Below are 15,790 nucleotides of genomic sequence, written 5' to 3' on the forward strand. Positions count from 1 at the left end.
CCGTTTCGTTCGCCGTACGGGCATGCACGACCGCCGAGTGTGCGGATCGCTTCCGCGTACAGAAAACGCTTCATGCTTTCAGCTTGCTTGATTTCTTCTAAAAATCTAGCTACTCAGATAAGTTGTCGTCACAGCCAACAACGTTGCTCGGGAGAACGAGCAAGAAGTTCGGGAAGCCCAGAGCGCTGCGGTCCCACAAATTTTCTAATCCCCTTATAATAATGGATAAAAAACATGGGGTACCCCCGTGTTTGTTTGAGCCCGTCTCTTCACGTATGAAGCACAGAGCACCCGACGACACGGCCGGCCCTGCGACCACTCGTGAAGGCACTGTAGTAGCCACGGGCGCTTGGGTAGGAAGTCTCTCATATCTAGGAGTCGCTTTAGGGAATCCCACAGTAGCGTTACGGTTGAAAATCGACGCGGAAGCAACTCTACACAATAAAAATTAATAATGTGCAGTTTACACGCCTGCTTAATTTGGAACTTCGCCGAGGAAACTGTGACACAGCGAAGCGGCGGCACACGTCGCTGGCCGTCTTCCGAATACGGCGCTACTTCCGGTCGCTGCCTCTCGGTTTCTCGCTCTTCCGGCGATGCGGCAGGGAGCAGTGGGCGGGGCGTAGGGTCAACGTTAACGACGGATAGCGCTGTCCCCAAGATAAAAATGCCGAGAAAAAGTTGATAGGCATAAACTGACCAATGTTATAATTGTAAAAAGTAGAGTTTTGCCCGGTTTCAAAAGCGCTTCAGTAGCCCTTTAAGTACAAAACTGGTCGTTCCCGGCCGTTCGCATCCTCTCGGCATAGTACAGCTCCCATGCCCAGATTGCTCGCATCGCACTGAATCCCGAAACCCTTTGAAAGGTCGGGGGCCATTAGAACTGGCTCAGGGCTCGTTTCACCGTTTGAAACGCGTCCTCCTTTGAGTCCACTCCACCTTTACTGGCTCAGTCTTTCTGAGAGCGTCAGTTCAAGGACTAGCCAGTCAGTGTGGAGTAATCCTTCCCACGAGTCTGATAATATCCAGTCACGCCTAAATAAGCCCTTATCTCTGACTTAGTCATTAGTTGGCGATAGTTTACGACTGCGACTGCTTTGATTTCCGACAGCCTGTATCGGCCGCTCTACCACCGCCACCTATGTGACTCGACTGTTTGTTACGCCTGCTTCTTTGAGTCTGCACACCACGACTCAAAGTGCTCACGTGCTCCTCCCATGAGCTAGAAAATCTAGGGACATCGTCGAGGTAAAGGAGGACGTACTCAGAGAGGCCACGAAACACTGGATCTATTAGTTTCGACCGGCAATACGGCGCGCTTTTGATGCCGAAGTTCAACATGACGGGACGGACCGTCCCGAACGGGGAAACGAAAGCAGCCTTAGAATCATGCCCTAGAATTAGCTCTTCGCCCGCGGCTCGTCTCGTCGTTTGAAACGCGTTCTCTTTCCCCGGTCACACACGAGCTTTGCAGGGCTGACGCCTGTAATGTCGTCCGGAGCTGACTTCAAGGCCAACATAGCTGCAGGTATGCATGCCTCCCAATCGCGTTTTCGCGCAAAGCAGAGAACTCCCAACTCTGTCTTTCGCACTGAGTGCCTTCGCTCCAATGGGTTAGAATGCGAGTGAAAGTTAGAACTGTGCACTACCTTGATTGCATGCCAACTGTAGACGACTGGTGACAACGTAGAGTTAACCTCGCACGGCGCCACCGGCCGATTTTCCCGACCGATGGGGATTACGTAACCCGCTTCGGCCGTTGGCGGCTTGTCCAAGCTACCGCCAGAACTTTAGGTCCGCTCGCCGCACGGGTATCGTCGCTCGCGCGTCTTTCGTGTTCCGCTCACTGGCTTTGCCACAACGTCGCCCGAGTTGGAGCTCGCACCGAAGGAACACCTTCTGTTTCCGGGGGCTCCTGCGGCTTCGTCTGGCTAGCCTCACACTTCACACTCCCCCGCGAAACCTCGATATTTCACGCGCAGAGCGCGTACCGACCGGAAGCCACCTTCAAGGCCTCTCGTGATTCTGAGCATTCTGCCGAGATCGTTGAACCCGAGACCGACACATGAACGCGATCAGCAGACTCGTACGGCCTTCTATCGGGCGTCTCAGCAAGTGTGTTATCTCGTTTAGGTACCCCTTTGCTCTTCGAGACGGTGGCACTGTCTGTGTTAGCGCCATTCGCTACGAGCTCACTGGATTTCTCTCTCGGCAGTGCTTCGACCTTGAACTCGTTTTCGCGCTACAGCTGATCGGAGACTGGAGCCAACGTACTGTTCGACTCGCCCGGCTGCGTTTCTCCAACGAAGCGTTTCATGCAACCAGCTTCAGCCGCTGTCGGGGCGACTAGGCTACCACGAGAATTTTCCGTCGTCTCCTAGTTCGGGCTACGCTGCTCGATATCTTTTGTGTCTTGCTCGCTGGGGATGAGTCAAGTTTCTGCGAGAGCTCCCCCGCTTGCGAACTCGCGAGTGATATGCACTTGTCGCTACTCGCGGGCTGTCTTTATTTCGAAGCGGCTCCTCTGCCTCTGCGCCCTTCTCGTTTTCCTGGCTCGTTTCTCTGTCCAAGAATACGGTTGTGGTCGCTTCGCTCCGTCTTAGCTTCGCTTCGCTCCCTGGGACGCTCCGTCTTGCGGCCCTCACCTCTCAACAACGAACGGCAGCCGTGGGCCCCGACTTCTCGAACCGCTCGCCTGAACCGTTGCAGAAGTCACGTTGGACGCCGGCGAGCTCTGCCGGAGCTTCAACGCTAGCCTCATCAACTCGAGCGCAATTTCGGCTAGCTGTCTCCGTTACTGCCTTTCGGCTTGCTCTCTCCGTTCCTGCCTTTGGGCTTCCTGCCTCCGCTTCTGCCATTCCGCCTCTTCGCGGTCATGACGTTTTTTTTCTTCGGCCTCCTCGCGCTCACGGCACCCTGTGATTTTAGCCCTGGCCTCATCGACTTCCTCAGTCGTTACGTTCTCCTTCCGCATGACCTCAAGGATCGCATGGCCTAAGCCAAGGCCTACCTCCTCGCAAATTTCGATGACTTCCTTCACTTTGAGGTCCTCCATCGTTTGCACTAGCCTCTTGCTGCTTGGCCACGTTAGAATTCCCTTGCCGTTCCTATACTATCGAGCTACTAGTAAGACACGCGCAAGTAATTCACTGCGCATTTTTGTTTACACCCTCGGCACTAGCTCTGATTTCAACACACTTTCTCTAGACTTCAAACAATCAAAGCTCTTCACACAGCCCTTCTCTAAACGACCGTAACCTGTGCTAGAGAAGTCTTTTGAACTAAGAGAAAACGTTGAGCGCTTACCACATTAGGTAGTAGCCGTTGCCGGTCGATCCCGCAGATGCCATCCAATGTTGAGACTGGGCATCCCACCACAGTCATCAATGTTGTGACTCGCATCTCAGCTTGTCACCGCCGTTGGGAATTAGCCATCCCGGTGCTGTCACCACTGTTGGGACTGGACATCCGAGCACACTCACCGGTGTAGCGGCTTTGCCTTGCTCCGTCCGCCATTGACGCGGCGCAGAGCAGAGCGATGAAGTTCTCGAGCCGAGGAAAAGTTGAAGCATATATATACAGCGTGTACAAGGGCAACAACAGCGTTACATGGCACGCATCTCGCCACTCGGTGCCTCCGAAAACGTGCCGCTGAGGAATGCCGCCAAGGAATGTTGAGGATAAGTGCCCCCGGGCGGGTTTTTATACCCTCGGGAGTCCGTTGTGGCCCCGAGAAGTTTGAATCGCTCCAATCACGAATCTCGCTGGCCAAAGTTTGAAATCCGACAAATGGAAGCGAAGCGGTTGCGTCAGCCGAGCCGCCAGGATGGGAAAAGAGAGGGCGACGCCCACGTCCCCGCGTAGCCGCCTTCAGGCGTGTGGTGGCGTGTCCGTTGCCGGTCGTTGACCTGATGCACGATTCGGCCGAGTCACCGCGACGCAGAAGGATGAGGTGACTCTGCGGCGGTGCATGTTTGAGCCAGTCGGCCACGGTTGGCTTGTTCTGGTTTGGACGGGGCGTGAATCCGCCCCACTGTCGGCGCGTAGCCCCGTGCAACGAATTTTGGCCGGGCGCTGTGGCACAGCAGCACGCTTGAGCAGGCCGCACACAATATAGACTACGTGGGAGGCAGTCGCTTGGTGCAAGAGGGACACCAGAGACTACCAGAGTATGCCGGCCGGCCTATGGTGGGTTCTTCGCCGTTGGTTCTTCGGGAACATGCGGCGAGCCTGGACAACGCACCTTTAAGTGCCGTGAAAGTAGCTGGCGCAGGGGTGCCTGCCTTATTGGATACTGGGGCGGCGGTATCTGTCTTCGGAGACCTTATCAGTGTGCGGTGGTCGGCGAGAAAAATCGCAGCGCGGTCCTGTCTACTTCTCGATCCTTTTTTGTGCTTTGCCTTTTCCGCGCTGATTTTCAGTCATGAGAAAGATGGGATTCCCGCCGGTAAGCAACAGAATTTAAACAGCTTCCGACCAGGTTTTGCCGATAATACCAGCAGCGGGTTTAACGGTGATGGTTGACAGGCACAAACATAGGCAGCGGTTTTTGCATCTTCCTGGTCTTTCCGGTCCAGCCATCCTGTGCCGCGATTGCATAACCAGTACCGCGCGAGTGCTTGACGGAAGGGTCAGAAACTACAACTATGGCCCAGGAAGGCCGTGAACGAGCTTCGGTGCAAGACCATCCGAGTCGCTGTTAGTAGACGTGGGCGGACTCACTGGTGAGTGCACTCACTCAGACTCATTTGGGCTCAAACTCACGCGCGAGCTTGCTTTTAAGTGAGGGAGAGGCTAGTGTGGCATTGTGAGTGTGAGCCCGAGTGAGTTTGAGCCCAACATAGTTTTCGTACGCGTGAGCCCGGGTGATTTCTGAGTCCATCTAGAGTTCTTAGTCCATTTTGAGTTCTGAGTTTTTTTGAGTACTGAGTTAATATTGAGCTGTGAGCCCAATTGAGTTCTGAGTCCATTTGAGTTATACGTTCATTATGAGATTTGAATCTATTTTGAGTTCTAACCCGCCTGAGGTCGGAGTTTTGCGCTTGGTGAGAGTTTGAGCTAGAAGAGTGTAGATGAGTTGCTTCGCAATGTACCTCCTTGAGCGAGAGTTAGACGTGATTCCAAAAATAAAGTTGCGAGTTAGTAGAGCCGGTACAACTTTGCGGAGGTATGCTAATAATACTAGTTGTTATACAGTTCATAATTTGTATATTGAACTGGTGCAATGTGATTTTTTAAAGTCCATTTTCCGTTTTCTGTGAGATACGATTCTGCTAGGCCTGGAGACCAAAAGATTAGGCATGTGCGTCCGTATGTCGCTACATACCTGCGTCGCTTCACTTACGTTATGTTGCACGTCAGCTATGAGGCAGCTATGGTAGTTGGCTGTTAAGTTTAATGCGTGTACCTTTGTGCTTGGAATTAGGGTTACGTGCGGGAGCGGCAGTGTTCGCGATCCGCATGATCGGTTATAGGGTTTCACATCTTCAAACGTTTCTTGTGGAATTTTTATGACGACCAGTACTTCTTCTCTACCACGTTTTAGCGGCTGGTAGTGTGACCGGTAATCGACTGGTGAGGTGACTGATAATCTACTGATGTATCTTCTAAAAAGGTTGGAGTGGGTGGTGTAAAAGTATACGGTGGCGCTTGCTTGCTGGTTGTCGCCTGCTTCTGCTAACGGTTATAGATATGGTAGGGGTAAAAAAGCATAGAGTTTCATAATAATATACACTAGAGGGAAATCTGGCGCCACTGTCCACGGGAGACGCGCGTCGGCAAGCGCTCCGTCATGTACCGGGCAGGCACGTTCCACTTGTCCTTGGCATGGCTCATGAACAGGCTGAAAAGTTGGTTCTGCCTGCAAAAAGCAACAATATTTCTGCAGAAGGTTCCTGAAATTTGTTTTGTTATTATAAAATTGAACCTACGGAAAGATAAATTTGTCAGTTATTATTTAAAAGCTTCATGCACGATGGACAAGAAAAAATTGTCACCCTTTTTGGCTTCGAGACAAAAAAGAAGCCATACGGCCATCTAAGCCAAGTAGGCGAGGAACGTCGCCAGCGGCAATGGCACCGCCCACGGCGGCCCGCGACTGCAGCGACAGATTTTCCTCTAGTATACATTAGTATGAAACTCTATGTCAAAAGGGAAGATGTGAGCGCCGGGGGAAGGGGGGGGGGAGTGGCGGCGGTCCCCTCCGCTGTTTGAAATGAGGTGTCAGCTGCAGAAGCCGGGCGACGCTCGTGATTGACCGCATCCTGAAAGTCCTGGTGGGTAATAGATTGAGTGAAAATATAATTTGACGCCAAGGCAGGCAAGGTACCAAATTGAAGGTCCCTATTAACGGAGTCACGCGGGATAAATAAAACATGTTTTTGGGGGTAGTCGTCAGACAGTACTAATGAGTGATAGATTGGGTTAAAATTCAAATTGATGCCGGTAGGGCGTGTGGCGCATCAAATTAAAAGTCTCGATGAGGAGAATCACATGAGACAAATACAAAAATTCCTCTTGGTTATAGTTATGAGATATTTATGGCAAGTCATGGAATGGGTTAAAATTCAAAGTGATGTCACTCGGGCGATTTGGGTATCAGGTTAAAGGTCTAGATGAGGGAAATGGCTTGGAATAAAAAACGAAATGCGTCCTTTTTATCATCGTGCTATATTCATGGCTAGTCATAGATAGGGATAAATTCAAAGTGATGCCGATAGGCCGCGTGGAGTACGAAAATATGTCTCGGTGAAGGAAGATGGATCTGATGCAATCATGAGAAATCATAGCACTGAATAAGGACCAGTTACACAGAAAAGGGTTATCCGGTACTTCATAGATCTAATTGTGCACGGGAATTGTTGTCCCACCGTCTTGAAAGCGTGGTTGGTTCGACAGATTGCTGCTCTAAACGTCGACCAACAAGCGTACGTTCCCATGAAACAGCTTAGCAACCGATGAACTGATGTATTTTGCATTTCATCAAGCGTTAGTGACGCCCATGAATGGCTGGCTTGCGTTCGCATTCGACTCGCTATGTCCCCTGCAGGCAAAGGGTGTACTGCTGCTGTTGCAGGCTATATTCTAGACCGACCTGACGCCTCCTAATGCTTTTTTCTGCGTTACGTAAAACTGATTCAAATGCTCCCACTTGGCGGGATATGCATCAGGTGTGGAATAAACAAACGAACAAACGTTGAAAAGAAAAAAAAAGCATTCAGCTCCCACACAACAGGCGTTGTGATGTTTCATTATATTTTTACTTCTGGTTTTCTCGTCGGAAAAGTGGTGTGCTCATATGTTTACTAAAAATTCGAAGGGCGGAGGCCGCTTTTCTGATGGAGGCGAAAAGCAAAAACGCCCGTGTGTACGAGATTTCGGACTGAAGGTCCCCAGGCGACCAAAATTAATCGGGAGCCCTCCACTACGGCGCGCCTCATCGCCTGCGCTGCGTCGGTGCGTTTTCGCCGACGCAGCGACACTCTCGCGACACTCTGCTCTCCGGCTTTCTTCCATGGTTCACTTTTTCTTTCATTCGCCTGCACTGCCATCGTTCCCTCGATTACACCGACAACGCAGCTCAGCCCAGAGGCGGTCGTCAAAGGGCTGCGCCTTAAGAGCCAATGGGCACTTCCGATTGTCTGGGCACATAAAAGAAGATACACTGTTAATCTGGTTCCACGTAAGATCCACTTAGTAACTGGAAGTTTTTTGCAAAAAAGTTCCAGTTATATATTTGGAACCGTGTTCCACATATCCTGAAAATTAAGTGGAACAGTGCCCCACATATTTTTGCAACTAAATTATGTGGATCGATGTTCCAAATAAAAGTATGCGGATCACTGTTCCAAATAAAAAGGTAGTTTAAGTTACTGGAACATTGATCCATGTAAAATGATTATGGAATTTATCCGGTGCGCCGTTCCAGGTACTTTCAGGCCAGCTGTTTATATAAAACGGTGTTCTTATAGGCATTTGGAAGCAGTCTATGGGACTCCACTTTTCCAATATTTCTGCTTTCCTGTCGGTATACACTGAGGTCATATGCCAGGCTGGCGGATGCATTGGTATCAGCAGGAAACCGCAAGCACCATTTTAACACAGCCTTGATATATGACCCGCAGTGATACCAACAATTGGAAAGCAGAAACCACCGCAGCAGTGTGGTCCCTGACAGTTCCCAACAGTTGCCTATCCGAGCACAGTTCTATATAAAAGTTGGTCTGAGGCACCTAGAGCAGCACAGTCTTTGACTTCACCCGCAGAATCCTCTTCTGACTTTCAGCTGCATATAAAAGAAACAATATACTTGCATTAAAATACGCACCAAACCAACTATTATGACTCATACACTGCTTTTCAATATACTATACAACTTTATTGGGTGTTAGTATGCATACATTTCAGATTTGAATAGCTGTCTATTTTAAATTGCACAGAAAATGACCAACGTACAAGGAATAAATACCATAACGATAACACTAGGCTCCAAGTGGCATTTTCACATATTCACCTTTACTCAAAAACATGGTTAATAAAGACGGTATTAGGGGCAACTGCTTCACAAATAAATAGACGTGTGCGTCTACCTCGGCACTGACACAGACATTATACAACAGTGAGCTTCAAATACGCTGTCTTATCAGATAAACCAAGGTAATTCAAAGGCGGAATGACTCATTGCGTTTGCCATACTATGTTTACGCATAACTGTTTGGGAAAATGCAGTTTGCTATTAAATTGTAGGGAAAGGCCTAAAAACAAGCCATACACGGTTGTATTATCACAAACCTACAACAGTGCAGTGCAAGAGTTTAGGAAAACAACACTCGAGCCAAGATTAACGATAAAACATTTTGACAGGAGAGGTCACATGTGGCAGTATGCCACCATTAAAACATGATTAGTAAAGATAGTAGTTTCCTGACACCAGACGTAATTGTAACATCAAGCTATTTGTAGGCAAAATAGACTTTATGAGCGTCCTGAAAAGGCTTTTGACTTAAGGCACGTTACTTGCCCAAACAATTTGTAGTTGTTTAAAATGATTCGTCCCAAGAAATCTCACAAAAGCCAGCGTGAATCTTATATAATTTTGCAAACCAGGTAGCTGGAAGCATGTTACACAGATTAAAATTTAACGAGCAGACTAATTATATACGTCATCAATTCAAGCGGGAACAAGTCAGACATCCTTAAGAAGCAAACAAGCCAGCGTTGAATCATACAGGTGACCAGTTTTACAAAGCAGACTTGAAAGCGTTTTTTCCAGCCTCAACATTTTACCTTAGGTGAAATTCACAGTTGCGTGCTATAAAAACCCTCCCGTCTTGCTATCAGTGTAATTGTGACCAAAGCCCTGCTTCTGCCAAGCAAGAAATGCAGCTTTGTTCAAAGAAGAAAACTTGTTCAAGCCAAATACGCACATTTTCAATTCTTCTAGGTCATGGGTGTCAGCTCATATCCGGTACTAAAATTTATCAATGAATGCGGAAGCCATCTGCGTAAATAATCACTGTCACTTTTGCATCAGCAGCAGCACTGCCATGGAAAAAAATATCATGAGCTACACTTGAATAATAAGGACGTTATAATGCGGTGCCATGAAATACATTAACACCCACTATATATTCAAAGGCAGTCTGCGCATTGTGCCAATGATGAAAAATAAGGCACGACTTCAGTGTTCAGTTGACATGAAACTTGCATGTGCCAGTAACTTAAACCTCTTCATATGATTTCACCCCCTTCATGCCTTTCATCTGACCTCCTTCATGCCTTTCAAGAGATACTTTAACCTCTACAAATAATTTAAAATCCCAAGTAGAGCTGAACACCTGAAGTATTTCAACAGAGACTCCAACCTAAATGACACCAGGCCACTGTCAAACTTCTCATGCTTTCCAAGAACTCCCTGCAAAAGTCCCAAGAACTCTCCAAAGGCACACAACCATATGAACATGATGACACGATGGAAAAGATGACATATGCGGCGAAGAGGATGACCACATCCTGAAGTGACAATGCAGGCGGCGAATCCGTGATGTGATGCCGCCAGTCCCTTCTCTCAGTATAACCGGGCCTCGAGAAGACTTATGCTCACCTCATCTACCTTCAAGGAAACAAGAAAATTTTGTTACATGGTTGCTTTTAAATGAGTGAGTTGCTTAGTCCCTTTCATAACACAGTAATTGATTTAAAATCAGTGATTTCTTGGGTTTTTTCTGGAAGTGCTGCTAAAGGTGAAAGAGCGCTAAACAATATCACCACAGACAATCAATGAAATTGCCCTGTTTCTGGAAAGTATCCAGCTTTGCTGCCTCGGTATCCTGAATATAAGGTTTTTTTTTATCCTTGAGAGGTTTCGTTTATTAATCAAATAATAATTACTATAATCACCTTTCGGCATTATATTTTACACACCTCTCTGCAAAAAATATTCTCTGTACTGTATAATGTGCTCCCTAGAATGCTGTAGTGAAGCTGGCTTATTATAACTTACACCTAAACGATGTTTCTACCACAAAGAAATAAATGGCCAGTCATAGGAAATCATAAATATCGCACTGTGGCAAAAATTGTGTTTGGAATTAGTTCCACCTAAAATATTTCCCTCTCGATATGTATTACCTCCATGGTTCGTAGTGGTATGAGGCAGAAGTTGAGCTGACTAATGCTGAACTAGGTTGTTGCACAATTTTCTTATAAATCGCAACTATAGCACATTTTCTTGCAGACGTCACTTTCTGTGCTCTAAACAATTCCCTTTAAAAAATACCCCTTATTTAACCACCCGTCAAAATCCAATGCAAGCATTGCTCATGCTACGCCTGTATTTGGGAGTATTGGCGTTCACGATAACTTCTTAACACTGAGATTTTATTAGGACGAACAGACCCAGAAATTGAGTCTCGCAAAAGCAAAATGCCAGCTTACCCAACCAAAATTAAGACCCGGGTGTTTCTGCCAGGGCCGTCTCAAAGTGCACTTCCAGGAAAGTTTCGCTAACGTGTTCCGAAAAGCTCCTACCGTCACCTTGAGCCACATGCCAAGCTGTCACTGAAAATAAGTTTCAAACCATTAGTTATAAAGAAACTACCTAAAAACACGCCATGAAAGACCCAAAAATGGCAGTGCGTAATTACTTCTAGAATGCAATGATTTCATCCCGTGCAAGAGCTTTAATGTGTTGCCTTCTGATGATACACTTCCAAGAAGGGGTCCAAATACAATTAAAATGGCCATATGCATTCCTTGTACTACTGTTTTAGGTCTATCTTCGCCCTATTGCCTAGAAAATAAACAGTACAAAAATATCAGAGAATAAATTTATGCCTTGCTTTACCCAGGGAGCACGAGAAAATATTGAACAATGTCTGATTCGTTCCAAGAAAATAGAATGTCTTTTTTACAGCGGAAGCCCTGGTAATCTTTCCTTGCTAAACAAGTTGAGATATGAAAATATTTGAACATATTTTAAGCTCACCTGTCCTTGGTCTATGCGACCTGGTGAATATCTGCACAATATGCACAACTCAAAAAGTACTCTTTTGTGGCTTATGAGCTCCACAGGGCATTCATAATCCGCCACACTCTCCCCGACGACCCTTCAGCATGCCAAAGATGTCTTCAGCCAGTGAATGCCACAGCCATGACTTCGCAGGAGCATGTAAAGAAAGGAAATAATTTGTTTTCATTTTTTTTTGCAAAGGAACAAAAACATTTGTCACAACCTATCAGTGGAGGGCCAAATGTCTCCACAGTCTGCCATATACTCTTTCTGAACAGGTCATAGAGTATGAATACAGAATGTAGCAATCTGCTTTTATCAGTATCATTTCTACGTTCAAAGGAGAACAGAAATGGATTAATGTTTGGTGCACATCATGATGCAACAACTTTGCACCCGAGCGTTTTGAAAATTATTCCAACTCTGGAGCTGCCACTGACGTTGATAGCATAAAATGGCCGGAATGGATTATTTTAAACTTACTTTGTGACGTTCAAACTTCTAATAGTCCACACGTGAGTTTTATGGGTAATTATTCTGAGGTCTCAGGTTACCACTGACATTGACAGCATAGAACCGGCACCACACTTTCTGCGTGTTTCCACCTGCCTTCCCCTCCACAAAAGGAACGTTTTGTTACTACGCTACTTACTGCTCAGACAATCACTTTCCCTTGCATTTCACTACACGTCAGGGAGCCAACTAACGTTGACTAGTGTAAATAGACCATCTGAATTCATCGAAGGCACTGGAAGAAACAAGGAACAACTACACACACAGCACAGATAAACGTAAGCAGTGCTGCCGCCAACGCCTTGATTGCACATCAACATTAGGCGGAATAGCGTGATTACCACAGTAAATTTATGGCTCTCAGAAGACCAACACAACGCAATTAACACGGAAGTTTGAAAGTACCGATAAGTCTAAAGACAGACGCTCCGACAAACATGTCGTGCAGTGTGTGCGCGTGAGACAATAGCGTGCGACTAACCCGAGAAGATTCAGTACGGCTGACAGGTACAGCAACCGTCAATATACAACTAAGCAACACCACACCATAAGGGGACATGCAGACTCGAGAAATGCGCGCACCAGCCACTTTCTAAATAGCACTAGCTAACGTACGCAGTCAGAAATGTCAAGCCGACTCCGACCCACAAACACACAAGCTCGGCCGCAAACGTTTCTCACATCGAACAGGAAGCGGAGCGGCACGTTTATCTCGCAGTGATGAACAAGTCAAAGAACAACAACCGTTACCAGAACATAAATAGGCAGCACTGACCTTTTTTGCGCCTCCCGGCAAAACTTCACTTCGCCGAACAGTAAATACAGCCCGAGGACATGATGAAATCCGCAGTTTCACGCCACAACCAAACTGGTAACCGTTCCCGCCATTCTGACCGACAGTTCATTTAGTACATCAGGCGCATAACGCGAGCAATCGAGAAAACCGCTATAGAAGGCCACTGGTAGCGCTGCATGCGGACAAACAAAAACTAGCTTCCGTAAACGTTGAGACGTAGGGGCGCTGCTGTCGTTAAAAGTATTCACGCAGTTCCGTTTTTCCCTCATCGTCGTTGTACCCGTTGCCGTCCAACTATACCATGCATCAACGCAAGCGGCGCTGCCTTGTATTCTTTCCTCCATGCTGTCAACGCATGCGCACGGCATGCCGCACTGAAGTTGCGGTCGACTTTTCTTTCCTCCATGGTCGTTTCGTAATCGTTTCGGCCAACTTTTTCTTCCTCCGTGCCTTTGGCGATGCACGCCGTGGCCAGTGACCAGTCCGCGGAAGAGATCACAAGCTCGGCACCCTTGATCGCTTATATTTGCTTCGGAAAATGGGAGTAGGCCTCTAAGCGGACGTCTACGCAGCTGGAACAAAGAGCTCCGATATTAGCCAATTTAACACGTTAGTCAGGCTAAAGTTGTTTCTCTCCGCGGTCCGTGAGCGCGTGCGGTATGTGTGCATAAACTTTGATGACAGCTTTATTTCTTTCTTTGCAGTGAAAACAAAACGACGCTTCTTTGTTGACTGCGTTCTCTTGACAAGTCTTTCCAATACCAATAATATATACTGCGGCGCTCTTTGATGCCCACGTTATAGAAAACTACTTCCGCATATTGATTCCAGTGTGATTACTCGCTAATTAGCGAGTAATAATATATCTGCCCGTTTTCCAGCACTTTTAAGTGCGAATGCACCTTATAAGCGACCCCGAACCTTCCGCCGTCCGCATAGCAACAGCTGCGGGTGCGCGCGCTTTTCGTCTTCCTTAGCAACGGGGGGAGATGGGCGTACGCTGCCTGGCCGCTGACATGGCACATACCCACGTTGGAGATTGGCCAGGAATAAGTGCGCATCATCATCATGTTGCTTTCCGCAACGTTGTACCGCATCGAATTCGGATCCAGGTGCTTCAACCACGCCAAGATGCTACCACGCTTTACTTGTCCGCGCCTGTACGTAGCCGGACTCACCAGCCTCCGCTTCACGTGCACGTCTATCGCAACGTCCTCGGGAACCAGCCGCGGAAGACACTCCACCACGCTCGGAACGTCGATGGGCACGTTCACGATCTGTCCCTTAATGCCGTACTGACCGTTGCCCCGAGTCGTCTCTGAGCGGCGAAGTACACACGGCATGCGAGAGGACGTTGGCGTAGACGTGTCCAACCAAGCACACGCCGCAGTACTCGCCCCGGCTTCCACTCCGAGCGAAGGAGCACGGGTCGTCAGTGGGACACGTTCGAGGCGATGCATCAGGAGCGAGGTCGGCGCGCTGTAAGACCAGGAGTTGGGTCCGGTCCTGCTGTCGCCTGAGCTCTTCACTGAAGGGGCGGTAGCGCTTTAGGAAGACGTCCACTCCACCAGCCCTTCTCTCGGCGAGGGCCCGGGTCACGCGATCGTAGCCACTCAGGGAGACATCGGCAGCGCAGTCACCGGAGGAGCAATCGCTGCGCCTCTCCTCTCGCCTGACAGCTCCCCCTCGCCGGTACTGCGCCTCTCAAGGCGATGGCACAATTACTACGCCGTGTACTCTCGGCGCAAGAAATGCATTCGCACTTCCTCACGATTCCCTTCGGGGAGGTGGGGGCAATTTTTTTCTTCATGAACACCAATAGTGCAGGAAAAGAGCAACGGGGGGACCAGCAGGAGAAGGCACGTCATTCGGTGAACTTGAATTACTACGGCAAGTAACAACATTAGGGTAACACTGCGAATTTTCGCGATATTGCAATGCATAATTTGAAATAAGAATGACATTTCAATATAAATATATAGAATGTAAGGCAGATGCCGCGGGGTAGATTTAGTTCTCCGGGTTTCGTGTCATTCTCCTCCTGCAAAGAGGCTTTCGTTTTTGCTTGTGAAAATTACTAGCCGGGACGATACAAAATACAAAAACTAACTTCTAAGCATATAACTGCATGCGTAGCATGATGTGTGTGGTGTAAAATGGGACGCAGTCGGTTACCATTATGTATGTACCCCATCACAACATAACTAACGTGAACTAAGTACCATTGAGCGCATACAACACCACAGCGAGATGATGACTGAGTGTTGAACAAAAACGGCCGTTTCTGCGACGCTTTGTAAACCAAATGCATAAAATGTAATGGCCTCAACAACTATTTCGTAATGAAGATGTTCACAAAAGTACCACGAATTCTTCAGCGCTATAGCAGCTATGGCTTTGCCCGAACGGCATATGGGGAAAGGGAAGACGTTTAGTTCTTCTCAAATTGGAGTCACTGGTGATTTTGTACTTGACGCCTCAAATTAGAAAAATACGATGTTCACGAAAGCGGTTTGGGTGCCGCAGAACACCTGGAAATGGATTCCTGCAATTTCTTCTTTTGCCTAAGATATCCTCCTCTCGACATTTTTAATGCTTTGTACGGTGTTGACAAAAAAGTGGGATTTCGTTTTCTGTCAAAGGACATCACTAAAACTACAGCTTAGCCGTATTATGAAAGTTAACTGCTGCAAGGCAGTATCATAGATGTCGGCGAAGTTCATTAAATTTTATGTGCGGTGTGCGCGTGTATATTAAACGCGTACGTGCATCTTGGATCAAGAAGCACCTAATATATATGCGGTTCATTGTTCCAGTTGATGCATGCAAGAGTGCATACTTCACTGCCGTGCACGAGTTATGTGGAACAAGACACGAGCAAAAAATATACAAACGCACTCTCCACAACCGTTTACTGGGACATAAGTGGAACAGTAACCGGAACCGCCGACATCGCATGACCCCATTTCTTC

The sequence above is a fragment of the Haemaphysalis longicornis genome, unplaced genomic scaffold, assembly GCF_048455015.1.
Source record: "Haemaphysalis longicornis isolate Haplotype H1 unplaced genomic scaffold, Haemaphysalis longicornis Haplotype H1 scaffold_3, whole genome shotgun sequence".
NCBI lineage: Eukaryota > Metazoa > Arthropoda > Arachnida > Ixodida > Ixodidae > Haemaphysalis > Haemaphysalis longicornis.